This window comes from Pieris napi, chromosome 17 (genome assembly GCF_905475465.1).
Source record: "Pieris napi chromosome 17, ilPieNapi1.2, whole genome shotgun sequence".
NCBI classification, from domain to species: domain Eukaryota; kingdom Metazoa; phylum Arthropoda; class Insecta; order Lepidoptera; family Pieridae; genus Pieris; species Pieris napi.
The window spans coordinates 8,839,407-8,854,683 of NC_062250.1; the positions used below are offsets into that span (position 1 = coordinate 8,839,407).

A 15,277-nucleotide genomic window follows, 5' to 3' on the forward strand; every position below is an offset into this window, starting at 1 on the left:
ATGAGAAATAATGAAACTAGCGATTTCTCAGAGATCGTTCAGCAACAGTTGGAACTTTGAATTTAAAAACGCCGCTTGCGCATCTAATTAGAGAGCAAAATATATAACCCCTAAATGGGTCAGAGGGTATCCACAGTTAGTCTCTAATGTATTCGGTCTTGAGCCTCGTATTTCACCTCGTTCCAAGTCTTTCCGGATCACTTCGCCTCATCTGCTACTGTACGACGCCAGGTTTGCTTAGGACGGCCACGCTTCCGCTTTCCTTGCGGGTTCCAATAAAGCACCTGCTTGGGGATATGATTGGAATCTCTTCGGAGTATATGGGCAATCTATTTCCACTTGCGTCGCTCAATGTGCTGGCTAATTGGGTTTCTCAGCAGCGCTCCCAAAGTTGCTAGATATCTTCTACGTAGATACCTAGAATACGGCGAAGACAGCGGTTGACGAAGACTTGAAGTTGCGACGTTTATGTACTTTATTTATAATTTGGCACTAACGATGCTATAATACATACATTTTGAGCTATTTACAATTCAAATTATAACTTTTAACCCTAGAAAGATAACGTGCGCCTTAGAGGCGCCCGCGAAATATATATTTCGCTGCCATTTTGTTACCGACGCGCATACAAGTTTGTGTTTCCGCGCCAATTCAGTCCTTGGTCATCACTTCCGAGAGACGGCTTCTTCTGTTCGGTAAGTACCACAGGTTTGCTGTTAGAGCGATGCGTTGCGCTCGTGAGGCGCATGTTTATCTTTTGTGTAACTTTCGCCACTTTCATAGTGATTTTGTTTTACAATTTTTTACCATTGTACGGTAAGTTTAATGGTGTTTTTTTTTAAATTGGTGAATACTTATTGTAATTAATTGTTTTTAGGAGCGTTTTCGCATCATGGCGAGCAGAAGAGTGCTGGATGAAAGAGAAATTGTTTCTTTATTCAATGAAGAAGATGAAGGCGCAGATGTCGGCAGTAACAGTGAGATCGAGGGCCATGTAAGTGTCTTCACAATGTGCAAAGCGATACTGATGATGAGTACGTAGATGAAGCTATGATTTATGAAAATTCGAATGATCCTTCATCGCAGAATGTCACTGAAAATACTGGACATGACCAACGCCGCCTAATGATGTGATCAGGGGCAAGAATAGGCATGTTTGGGCTACTGCTAAAGGACAAAATAACAGAAGAACATCTGCGATCTATATAGTTCATTCCAATAGAGGGCCTAGTCGCATGTCTCGAAATATTTTTGAACCACTTCCATGCTTTGAGTTATTTATAACTGACGAGATTATACAAGAGAAAGTATTGAGAATATCCTACCACAAACTAACCGAGAGATGTCTGAAGAAGCTGATGAGGAACCTCCTGCTAAAATTCGACGGTACTGTAGCTTATATACAAAAAAAAGAAGAGAATGTCCAAGATGAGTTGCACAAAATGTAAAAAGACAGTGTGCGGAGAACATAAAAAAGGTGTTTGCAACAATTGTCTTTAGCCGTTGATTTTTCCAGTATTTTTTTAAAATTGAGACTGATTATATTATAATTAATTAATTAATAAGAAAAAACACTATAAAAGTTACCTATTTTTAAAAATTTCTACCTAAGTACAGAAGACTTCTAATTTTTGTTAAGGGTTTATAAATACCTACAAATTTTCATATTTTGAATAAAAATTTATGATAATACTTATGTATTTTATTTACTTATTAATAATTCAACAATTTACAGTAGTGAATGAAATAAAAATAATTGACATTCATAAAAAAAATCTGCTATTAAAATAGTGCGCCTCTCAGGCGCATGTTTATCTTTTCAGTACAAAAAAATAACGTTATCTTTCTAGGGTTAATATAGTTGTAGCCAAAAGGCTAATAATGGCATTCACATGACACTCGTGTAAAAATCGTATGTATTCGATACTAAAAAGTCATAATATTCCCAGCATACAATTATAGTGATTGAAATAAAATTCACGACCCTCGGAAAGTAATCCCGGTCACTTAACAAACATAATATTTACGAGCTCCCAGATAAAAAGGCGAGTGTAATTTATTGCCAATAAACGCGGTGTCAGCGCCGGCGTGTACAATGCTTAGAAAAACCGCTTGAGTCGCTTTTTTTTACTTCCTTTGAAACATTGGACTTCTGGACTTAACCAGCCATATAAATACGTAAAAGAAACTGTTATATAATCTTATTATAGATAATTTGCGCGATGCCTGCATTATAAATTAAGAATTTGTGTGTTATTTGTTAAATTACTTGTGTATCTATTCATTGTTGTTGTTTCTTTTGAGAAAACTCGAATATTAACGTTGTGCATTTTTGATATTTTGGAAAGGTTAGGGAATAATTTTGCATGAACTGCTTTAATTTTATTTTCATTTTTTTTTTGAAAAAATTTATTTTCTGGAAGTCTTTTGTGTCTTGCCTGCTGTTGTACTTTTTACAATTGTTTAATTTTAACAATTAATAAATTAGCGTAGTGGAAGTATTAGTATATTTTCTCAGTTTCTCCGCACACCATCAAGTGAAACCATCTGCCCACTAAAGTATTTCCGATACAATTCGACAAGAAAAGAGCGTACCAATTGTTAAATGGGCCGCACAAGCGAGCCTTCTGGCACTTTAAGTGTCCATGGGCACTATCACTAAAATATTATTATTACATAAAACGGTTTTTTTATAATCAATTTGGCGGTATTACATAAAAAAATGTAAGTGAATGTTGTAAAGTTCTTAATGAGAAATAAATATTTTAAATAATCAACGTTTCGCGGTCTTGGGTTCATTTCACTGTAAACAATAAATACTAGGTAATTGTAATATTACTACTTTTACCTGGAACTTGTGTACGTAACACTAAAATCAATATATAAAAAAATAACAATAACAGCAAATTATATCACCTAAGTTGAACATAGTCGAAAGAAACCTTAAAAAATAAATTTGAGTAAAGCAATGCTTCAAAAACCATTAGATTGGTAAACAAAGGAATTGGAGCAACCGCGAGGGGGTTCATTTAATTACCTCAACATTAAACCGTCGCTTTAAAGCAAACTGTTTGCGAAACCAATGATTAGAATAGCTCAAAGAAAAACATTCAGAATGGACTGGCTTCCCCTCGAAGATTGTCCTTCGAAGGGCCACCGATCGATTCCCTTTGAACATGTATGGGGGAGATTCATTAGCACTGATTTCATTGATGGCCTTATGTTCTAGGGCTATTTATTTTTAGTTTTTCAAATTTCTTGGACCTAGGAGTGGAGATAAGTAATCCGACACTAATCATTTGGCACGATTTTTTAAACATGAAGTGATATTTAAACTCTCTTCTAAAACGAAAGATTATTATAATTAATAAGCAGCAACCAGTTAGAATATAAATGACTACATTTTGGTATGTTTATATATTCAATTATTAATAATATGTTCTCAGATTGGTATCAGACAATAATAATCGGGTTAACCCTTTATATGCCTCACATCTGTTTAATTCACGACTTATATTTCATATTATAACATTTAAGTATAAAGTAATCTTTCAATCGCCATCGAATTTTCGCCCCTGTTGGATATCATATTACGTAAATACGATATAAAGCATATATCTTTATATATGCGTTTGCATACTTCCTCGAAAACCCACGGGTACTCGAATGCTCTACCTAAGTTGGAAATCGTAAGCCTAACCACTAACTGGCGCAGTGTTTAGTGGCATCACCGAGCGACTCTAATCTATGAGTTCGTAGGTTCGATCACCGGCTGTGCAGCAATGGACTTTCTTTCTATGTCCGCATTTAACATCCGCTCGAACGGTAAAGGAAAACATCGTAAGGAAACCGACCGAAAAAGTCGACGGCGTGTATCAAGCATATGAGGCTGATCACATATTTCCCTTTTTGATTGACAAATGATCATGATACTGCTACAGAAATCTGAAGGCCAGACACAAAAAGGCCACTGTTTTTATATATGTTTATTTAAATACTTATAATCAAAACTGTTAGTAATAGATGTTGTAAATATAAATCGTAAATGCGTATTACTGCAACTTTGCTTTTACGATAAAAGCTCATGACTTGTTTATGTATGTACTTTATAAAGATAATTAATTGATAATCGTATTAAACGCCTAAGTGAATCGACCCCTTGTGGACCAAATGGGGTTGTTATCACTCTGCCACTGTTTATAACTCGATAAACGTCAATCAGTCGTTACTCGCAGCACTAATGACAGTTATGTCAGAATAATATCGCGTTATATAATTTAGCTAAGAATAAAATCGATATTTATATTAAAACTAAATAACTTGATTCAATCTATATTATAAGGTCTAATTCAAATTGGTTGACTAGGATCACAGTAAATACGTGAGTGGAAATTTAAAAAATCATTTTGTGTAATAATTTATTTATATAGGAAGACCACCATATTTGAATTTAACTAATGCAGGTGATACCGTAGTAATTATAAAATGAATACTCAAAATAACGCCGTCTGAGCCAATCACAGACGCGTGCAACTTATAAACAAATACATGAAAAATAGATGTGGAACAAAAGCTAATCATTATGAGGTAAAGCTACGCGCTTACGATCATCATGATACAAAAGTCTCATAAAGTCATCGCTTTGAGAGATACGTCTTTATGTTGTGTTCGTCCATTAGGAAATTATTTGTCTCATACTCTACTGGCTACTTGGCAGAAATTCCAAGCTGTCAGTAGATAATAAGCTACTCATCTACGAAATGCTCTTGAACCCAATTTGGACATACGGGATTCAACTATGGGGTTCAGCGTGTGACTCTAACATAAGTATCATAGAGAGGGTTCAAAATTACATCTTGAAACAAATATCCAACTGTCCGTGGTTTATAAAAACGGAGATTCATGAGCACCTCAAAATCAGGACTGTTAAAGAGGAGATCAAGACTTGGAGTATGAAATACAGAAAAAGGCTAGAAATGCATCCTAATAAGCTTGCCACGCAACTAACCACACCGGACCTAATAAAAGGTAACAAATCCTAAGTCCTATAAAAAAAGTCCTAGCATGGGACTAGGTCAATTGGTGTGAATTGTCTTTAAAAAAAAACTTTCAGAGATTTACTAATCCATCAATTTAACAAGCTTTGTCTGCTGATAGCTCCGTCTATCAATTTGGTGAACAGTAAACGTCAGACTGCATTCCGGTTAGCTTTACTGCTGATTGGTTATTTCCTTTATAGATAATAAATTTTTAATGACTTAAGGTATTCGCGTATTATTAATGGCTTTATATGCAATGGACCGAAACTGTCCGATACTCTTTTATGGTTTTTAATTAAAATTTGAGGTTTTATGAGACACTTATTATTGAGCCAATTAGTTTGTTAGTCTGAATGTAAAGTAGTTTCAAGATTATGCAAACTGTTAAATAACAAATTGACATAGATAAATTGGATTTGTATTGGGAAGTTTTCATGAAATAAATATTTATTATTTTTAGTTCAGACTTTTATGTCATGCTAAGACTTTGGCCAACGTAGTAAAATTATAATATTATTTATTTACTTATTTATTAGTAATCTTACTGCTTATATACATATTATTATAAAACAAAACTCTTAGACAATATAAAAAGCCAAAACAGATAACATAGATAAAAAATATATATGCAACAGAAAACATAAGTAGTTATTTTCATAAATTTTGATGAGAGTGATCTATATATAACTCGGCCGGTCATCAAATTTGGATTGACTGCTTCTTTGTTTGGCTCGGGTTATGCTAGACGAATTTTTATATTGATTACCCTTTTTCTAATTATATTTATTATTAGTAACGTCGTCAATTTTAGTGACGTGTCGATCACGTGATAGTGACGTGTCGATCGCGTGATTGGTAAATCAGTTGACGTTTGTGCGCAAACTTTCCCCCACCCTTGTTCAAGAAGTTTGCCGGTATCTGTATCTCTTTTGGCGTTTCTTACATCTATCTAGCTCTTATTATTTCTAGCTCTAATCGTTCATTAGGTCTACCAAAACATATTTACTACCCTCAATGTATAGTGAAAATACTAAATAATAAACTTCTCCTCGATCAGAAATTATAAGCATCGATCTTACTTATGCAAACTAAATATTATAGAGGATTGTTCGCAGGAGTTTTGATTTATTGGAAATTTTCACAGCGTCTTGAAGATTGGCGCGCTGCTCAACTTTTACAACTTGTTATGAGACTGATTAAAATATTGTGGTAGTGTACAACATACTGTACGTGTAAACTTACTTGTTAAAATATCGATTATCTTAAATTGTACGTATTTTCCTCCTTTGTAAATAAACATGCATACAGTAATCATAAATCAAAAATTGTATAAAATATACATTGATACTCTTTGTATACATAAAAAACACTTTATTAGGCCTTAGTTTGGCCTCAAACTGGATTCGTTTCTTTTACATTTTTTATTAATAGATAGTTTCCTTATGTTATTTAATTTCGTAGGAGCAACTAGTGTGCCTATATAGAAAGAAACTCTATTGGCGCAGTCATGATTCGACGGTCTCAAGAGCACTTAAACCAATTAAAAATATTTTCTATTTGTCGTTAATCGCTTTAATAATTACTTTCTTTAACAATTTCACTTTCATTTGTTTATTTTGTAATAAGACACGTGGTGCTACTTCGCCGAAAGCGATAATATCAACAAACCTATAAATAGGAGTCTCGCGAATCCCGACAGACGGACAGTCTGTTTACGTAGGGCTTCCGTTAATCACTGAAACAATCTCCTTGTAACCGAATATTTATTTACCTTTACAGCGACGTCAAATTATTTTTAAATATTTTTGGGAATTTTGATTACAACATTATTTTCCATCGACCCTACTAACATCATATATTATGCTTTTTCTACAGTATAATGTTACAATCTATCCATTCTAAAATACATGACAATTACGGTGAAAATAAATTTTACGAAAAATTAAATATTAAAAATATGACACTTCCAACTACAATTTTTTTACTTGTAGATATGTACCTATTTAAAAGCACTTATTCGCCTATTACTTATTCGATTAACAAAGCGGATAAGGTTTAATAAGGTGTAATAACATTTTTTTTTTAATTGATCAACCAACTACCGAATATATGAACTATTGCAGTTATATTAATATAGCAGACTCGAACCGACTTAAAAAATAATCAAATGATTTAAATCTCAGATAAAATGTGGAATAGTCGTAACGAGTAATAATTCATAATCGTTCATAATCCAACGATCAAATGTCGATTCTCGACGGAGGATTAGATTTGTCTCAAATCAGCGACTCAGCGAAATGCCATCTTCAATGTATGATTGTCCATTGTGATAGAATAAGGTTGTGTATACACTATACACATAACAGAACTGTGTAATGAAGCGTTTTTGTATACTTAAACGTGTTAAGTGAATAACTAAATGCCTTTAAATTCGACTAGGTTTACTAAGAATGAATGAAACAAAGAAATTGATAAATTTTATTTAGTAAATAACTTGAATCTCAGATGTTCATCTACAAAGTCGAAAAAATAGTCTTGGACATAAGCCTATGACATATTTTGAACTTTTTTTTTGAAGCTTTCGACATTAGCTCCCAATTCTTTATCAACAATGTATTTATTTATTCATAAAAACTAAACACATTATCCTTACAGACTAAGTCAATTAAATTAGTGGGTACGTAATGCCATTCCGTGATTCAGTGGCTTACGCACATAACCTCAAGGGCCTTATTTTGATTCCCGGAGAAGCAATACTCATTTCTGTTGACTATTGCCCTTAATAAAGTAAATTAAATCGCATTGGTCTAGATGTTTAAAAACTTTAATAGCTATGAATTTTAAGCCCTAGTAACACAACTACACCATAATACTAAAACTTAATTGTACATAATAGTTATCTTTGGTAAAAGAGGTCGAAAACAAATGAATACGCGCCTTAACATATTGGAAAACGATTTGGAGTATTCGAGCTGAAAGGACCGGTTGAAACAAAAGTTTTTATGACTCAGATTCTTTGTTTTGAGACGATGTTTTTATTGGGAACGAATATGGCTATGACTGTTAATAGCCTAAAGCTAACTTTGAGCTTTAGCTGGCATTTTCGTATATTAGTTTAGACTTCTCAAGAAGGAAATCTCTTTTAAAGTGTCTAATATCAAAGGTGATTACAATATCATTTGTGTCAAGCAATAACGTTTTTTTATGTATAATTTAAAAGAACCGAAAACAAAAGCAAACATAAACAGATATTGCTATGTTATTTATACACGTTGATAACAAAATTAGTTGCACCATTGAGCAACAAAAGCTTAGTTGGGACGATTTAGCGTTTCACTTTCACGCGGTCGTTATCATTGTCTTTATAGACGAAATTCACAAAACCTCTGTGCGGCTTAAAATACCAGACAAGACACAGTTGTAGATAGTAGAGTCATCGATTTTCTTTAATTTCTTTTATCCCAAAATCACTTTTCCATCTACCAATTTGTGTTTATAAAACTTTCCTTCCATAGCTCTACAGTACGGTTATTATGCAAATATTTTATTTAAAAGCGCAATATCCGATACCCAATAATGGAAATGCACTTTAGTTACCTGTATGGTAATATTATTTATGAGTACACGGGCGGGTGTACACGCGCAGCTGTCAAATACATTATGTAAATAAAACATAGATCACAGTGATCCTAGCCATGGCGTGAGGTCGCGTAGGTCGGCATGCAGGATTTACCTCTGAACATACAGACATATTCAATTTATGACGACCATACATGTATGACATTTAAACGTACTTTGACACGCACGCTGGCTATTGAATATTAATTTAAAATTCGAAATTAAATTTATATCTTAAACTTTCGAATTTTTAAATTAATTATTTTTATGTTAGCTTGTCCTCATTTATTTAGGGTCTGTTTCACAATGTATGGATAAAGTAGCAAATAGCTATGCAACACATAAATTATTTGGAAGATAAATTGTGTTATTTGACATTCATCGGACTCATAACTTATGATGTACTTTTTCTGACGAATAGCGCTATCTGACAGTCGTGAAACGCAACAATAGTGTAGTTGTAGTTTATCCTACCAATAAGTAATAAATAGCTAATTTGGAACTTATGTAGAACTTATCCGTACATTGTGAAACAGACCCTTAAAGATATAAAATATTAGTATAATAAATATAACATAGTTGAAATTTTTCTCGATTTATTACCGATAGTTCATCTGATCGTCATTTATTTCAAATCTTTTCTAGATTCAGACTGACTGATTGGAAATATATAATCATTTAGTTTAAACTTTACCTACTTCTTACACCATTTTACTTTTTCTTAGATTTATTATGTAATATGACGTGTAAATTCACAATCTCGTCTGACAGAGCTCATCTGTCAAAAATGTCAAACATGTCAAACTTCATAGAGTTTTAATTTAATAAAAAACTTAAAATTAATTCAATAATGGTTTAACGGCTCTTAGTAAAAATACATTTTTTATTCGTTTTGCTTTAAACATCTTTTTTTATCAAATTTTTTTACCTATCACGTACGTATGTACTATGAAAGAGCTGCCCTGTGATTCTGTAACTCACTTTTCGAACTCACACAGCGGTTTTCGCATCGGCGGTCGCTCTGAAATCAGTCGTGAAGCAGTCATTCCATGATTTGGCATTCTAATAAACAATAAACTACAAGCTCCCACCTTTTCAGAATGCCAAATCATGGAATGACTGCTTCACGACTGATTTCAGAGCGACCGCCGATGCGAAAACCGCTGTGTGAGTTCGAAAAGTGAGTTACAGAATCGCAGGGCTGTAGTCGAGTCACCAACACAATACACGTATTGCAGACTATGGACTGTGGGAAGCAATGTCACAAAAATTTATTTTGATTTAAATAAAGTTTTTGTTAATCTTCAGTCAATACAATTTCAGAAGGTTTTCTTACCTGTGTTAAAAGCAAGTTTTTATTGATTTACGCGCTCATTGTGATTCACATGAATGATGCAAAAGCGAGCGCGATGACAGCGACACGGTTATCCGATACGATAAAAACCGATATTAATTACCGTATAAAATTATAACATTACAAGTGAGAAAGTTTATGTTGCGCTTTCATAGTCACACAAGGGACTTAGCGAAAATATCATTTTAAAGTACAGTATTATACTACTATAGATGAATTATGATAACGCAATGATCACCACACACGCTTCAATTACACACCACACACGCTTGAATGTTAGGTTTGAATCAAGTTATAAGAAACTATAAATAATTACTAGCTGACCCGGCAAACATTGTTTTGCCATGTATTTGTAGGAAGCATTTTTTTTGATCAATATAAATAACTATCCACAATAATAATTGGGATTGATCGTAGAGGGGTGAAAATTAGGGGTTGTGTGTATTTTTGTATGTTGTATCATAAAAAATAAAAACAAAAAAAAATGTTTGTTTGGGATGGACACCTCTTATCACTTAGGGGTTTGAAAGATAGATAGTAGCCGATTCTCAGACTTACTGATTACGCATAAAAATTTCATAAGAATCAGTCGAGCCGTTTCAGAGGAGTATGGGAACGAACATTGTGACACGAGAATTTTATTTATTATAGATCATTTACAGTAGATAAAGTAAGGCAATCCGTCCTCAGTAACCAAGTTAAATAATTACACTGGTATTCTGTAATTCTTAATTACAATTTGTACCACACGATTACAAAGTTGACACTTCTTCGGGTAACACTTTATTACCAAAGGTTAGCTATTAACAACTTGAATTGCCAGGTATCTTGCGCTAGTCTAAACAGCTCCCCCAGGATGCCGGTCCACTCCAGTACACTCCGCAATCACGACTTCTTTCTTCTACCAACCCATCTCATGTCTTGAATTTTGTCCATCATTATAATCTGCAACAAGTCGTATCGATGATAACGCAAAACATATCCGAGATATGCGACTTTCTGTATATTAAGTCTGCGTAAACGTATGGTCCCGATTCGTTGACTCTTTCATTGGTCACTCTTTGCCACAGCAACGCTAATAATATCTGCTTATAAGTTGGGTTAGTTATAACTATGGAATGTCGTAAATGGCGCAGGATTACATAGATAAATATTGCTATCAATATCTGTTAACTTGATTAACAAGATCTGAAGTCGCTTGTCCACTAAGGGAATAACTAGAAAAGACAGAAAGTAGACATGCGATGCCTAAAAAGATTTATCAGGAATGTCACCATTACAAAATCAGGTAGCTTTTTCTATGCTGTATTGCAATTCTATGTTGCCTAGACAGCCAAAAATATTTATTTATCTTTTTCTTAACAATTCCTCTTATTTCAATTTTATTTTATTAACTTTTTTACAGAAGACTTCATTACTTACACTGCTAACTTTTACTAATATTGCAGTGGTATCTGGCAGAATGACCAGCGCTGTGGAACAGTCTGCTCTCAGGGCCAATTACAACCACAACACAAATGCATTACACACTTAAAACGTACCTAGTTCTTTAAAAAAAAATGTTTTCTTTCATTTTTTTTATTATTATTGTTATTGTGTGTGTTTCTGTGTGTGTGTGTTTTGTTAGTAATAAATGTAATGTTTATGTCTATCTCCTTCTTAGACTTAAACAATAATCATATTACCTAAACACTTATTTCTAACAATATTAATAGAAAAATTTTGTGAAATAAGCAAAATGCACATTATTTGAACTTTCCTCGTTAGCAATCTACAACTTATCTGATCCACATTATAATACTTGTAAGGGGCACGCAATATCAATAAAAGTCTATACAAGTAGTCGGCTACTGTACTTGTGCGGACAGGTTTTATGCCGGGCCATAATTCCCAATGACACACAATTTGTTACTGTGTTGGTTCGTAATTGGATATCAATTGGTTTAACCACTTATGGTATGGGTTTGGAACTAAACTATAGTAAAAATATGATCTAATTGCTTGTATCGGTTTAGTGGAAGAAGTAGCGATAATTTAATGTAAAATTTGATACCTATAATATACATTTCCCCAAAAAAATTAAATGTGACTTTGCGTAAAGATGTAGGGTCCCACTGGACAGTGTTCAGAGGAGTTGTTCGGATTAATAACTGCAGCTGAGTTTCATCATCGGACGTCAAGGCAAGTACGAAATTCCACCCATATCACCGCGACTACCGTCGTTCCACAACTGAGCCTTTTTTAAAGCAGTATGTACAATGTACATACTGAAGTATTTCCGAACCAGCTCAATCCTAAGAAAGAGCGTACAATTTCATAAAACGCCCAATGCACTCGCGAGCCCTCTGGTATTGAGTGTCCATGGGCGGCAGTATAACATAACATCACGTGAGCCTCCTAACAATTTGCCCCGTTTGTTCTATAAAAATATGTAATAATCCCTTACCTAAAAGTCCATAACTTCCGTATTTCAAACTGATTATTAGACTTATTACTTAAAGGAGACCTAAGCTTTTGCAATAAAAAGGCTTGTAATGTCATTGTTGTGTATAGCCGAGGCACTGCAGTGAACGTTGACACATGCGAGAGCTTAAAGAGTCCTTCTTGCTTCACTGAAATTTTATAAAATCACACGCTTCACAAATGGCGGTTCTCGAGACAGCGAACAAATCACCTCCGATTTGTTTGTCCGTCCCGTCACAGGTTTTATCGTTCCCATTGTATGGAAACGTTAAACCTTTTTCTTTCATTTGTCATACAGTCGCCATCTTCGATTCTAATATAGCTGTAAACATAAAAAATATTCGGAAAGTTTTTATGTGAGATTTATGTTAGAGGGGTTTTTTGCGAATGTGTGTCTAGAAGTGAGGGGTTAAGAATAACGGATCGATATCAGTTAGGAAGATAAAACGTAGGTTATGAAACTACTAGGCATATAGACTGTATGTACTACATATTATTAATCAATTCACCAATAGATAGAGTACGGTTCCTGGGTCTTCGGGGTTCTTTTAATTATAGAGGATTTTATATATTTATCATTCGCGTACCATAATAGAATACATGCGTAATAATTAAATGTTAATTGCTATGAAACGAATGAAGTTGAAGAGAGTGCCTGCGTCTGGCTATACTCTCGAAGCGTAACCCCGACTTTTAGGTAATCACCACGCTTATAAAACTAAGAAAGCCTGAGTGAGCAAAATGTACAGCCTTGGCTCGTACAAGGAGTGCTTCATAAGGATTTCATATAATTGATTAAGGTTTACGGTTTACGGTTGAGTCGCTTTATAAAACTACCAATAACGTGCAAGTAATTCACATCCTCGCTGTTTTATACTGGTATACCTTTGTTCAATTAACCTAGAAGATATAGCTTGTTAATGTTTATTGCCAAGGATCTTCCAAGGAGACAAATAAATGCACGCTAAAATAACAATACGTTGTGTAAAAAAAAAACATGGCGATTAAAAAGAGTGGCGGAGAGTTTATTGCCTCTTCCGTTCTACGCCCTTGATTTGAGAACTGGCAGTAAATGTAAAATTAGAAGCATTAATATGTATTTCTTTAATGACGAATCACAAGTGTACATTGTGTTACCTACGTGAATAAATGATTTTTGAATTTTTGAACTGGACTTTTATAATAAGCTATATATGTTAACGTAAAATTGTAAAAACCGTTAGATTGTAATCTATCTCGCGAGATTATAAACTGTCGAAAGATTGTGAACCTCAGCTTACTGCTTACAATTTAACGTATTATTATTCGGTAGATTGTACTACACTAACTTAGTTATCATTCAAACTTCTTTGGTCAATTACAGATTAATTTTACTTCCCAACAATTTCATATAACTACCGAATAATAATACGTTAAATTGTAAGCAGTTCGTTGAGGTTCACAATCTTTCGACAGTTTACAATCTCGCGAGATAGATTACAATCTAACGGTTTTTACAATTTTACGGTGACATATATACTGTTAATAACTGACAATGCATTTAGAAAAAAGCAAAGAGATGAAACCACTTACGGTATATCGAAATTTGAGCTTCCTCGATTGAGGAGCATGCAACAGAAGATTAAGGCGCTGGGGCTGTCCAGTCCTCGATGATATTGTAAAAGCACATTTTAATTATAATGAGAAAGTTCTTTTCCCGTTTCTGCATAGAACAAGTGAGCGCAGCCTTGGAAAGTGTTGCGGTTGCAACTAAACACCAACGATATACGGTACAATGCACCGGCCAGCTACCACAGAAATCAGGAGTAATGTAACTGTCATGTTACATCATAAACACATTGTTGTGGCTCTGACAATAGTTTACTGTAATTTGGTTTGGTAACAAATTTTTTCAAGTATCACCATCAGTTGATAATGTTGATTATTACTTAAGATGTTATGTGGAACATGGTGTAAAGGTTGCAGCTCCTTACAAACGTGTAAAACAAAAAATTGGCGATTAAAAAGAGGAAAGTGGCGGAGAGTTTATTGCCAGTTCTTCTCTACTGTTCTACGCCCTTGATTTGAGAACTGGCAGTAAATGTAAAATTAAAAGCATTTAATGTATATTTCTTTTGTGACGTTTATAAGTGTACACTGTGTTATCTGTATGAATAAATGATTTTTACTTTGACTTTGATATATTTATAAATATTTCTCACGCAGTACAAGTATATTTATTGAAACGCCACAATCATAAAGACAAAAAGGTTTTATTAGACGCAGATAAAGTCGCAAATGTCGTCAAAAATAAAATAGAAATATTCGAAAGCGCAATAATAATTTAATATCCCCTAAACGATACAAAAGCGCCTTTCATCCCGCCGGGATGTTTATCGGTCGGCTTTATTCGAAGCAATATTTAGACTATTTAAATAGGAGTCCATTGAAGAGGTGTTATTAGCCCGGGTGATTCAAAAGGACCCCGATTCGACACCCACTTACGTTTTTGTGATGGTCTGAAATTACATACGTCAGCGCGTGCTCGTTTAAAAGCATTCCCTGTCCCCACGTGTTTCTGCACTCTATTTTTAGTTACCTTGACAGTTGACAATTTATCTGCGTTTCGCCTGGAGCCGTGAATAGCCGATTCATTTCCAAATACAAATACCGTTCGCTCATTGCTTTGTGAAGTCATGTTAGGGAGACTTTCTATAGTCTGTGATAACGAACAGAACGTATAGTCCGGATACAGTATCGTATAGGATGTAGTAAAAATAAATATAAAGTAACATTTATGAATAGAATTTCTACTGATACTTAT

The 15,277-nt window shown here is 34.0% G+C and overlaps 1 protein-coding gene and 1 long non-coding RNA gene across 9 annotated transcripts in view; both read left to right on the forward strand.

Annotated features, from left to right (window-relative positions):
* The window catches only part of LOC125057720 (collagen alpha chain CG42342), a 334,531-nt gene that overhangs the window by 199,802 nt on the left and 119,452 nt on the right, over nucleotides 1-15,277 (forward strand). The gene's annotated exons all lie outside the window — the stretch shown is intronic.
* LOC125057722 lies at nucleotides 542-1,692 on the forward strand. The gene is made up of 2 exons (XR_007118253.1): nucleotides 542-695; nucleotides 878-1,692. It is a non-coding gene; the product is annotated as an uncharacterized LOC125057722 (long non-coding RNA).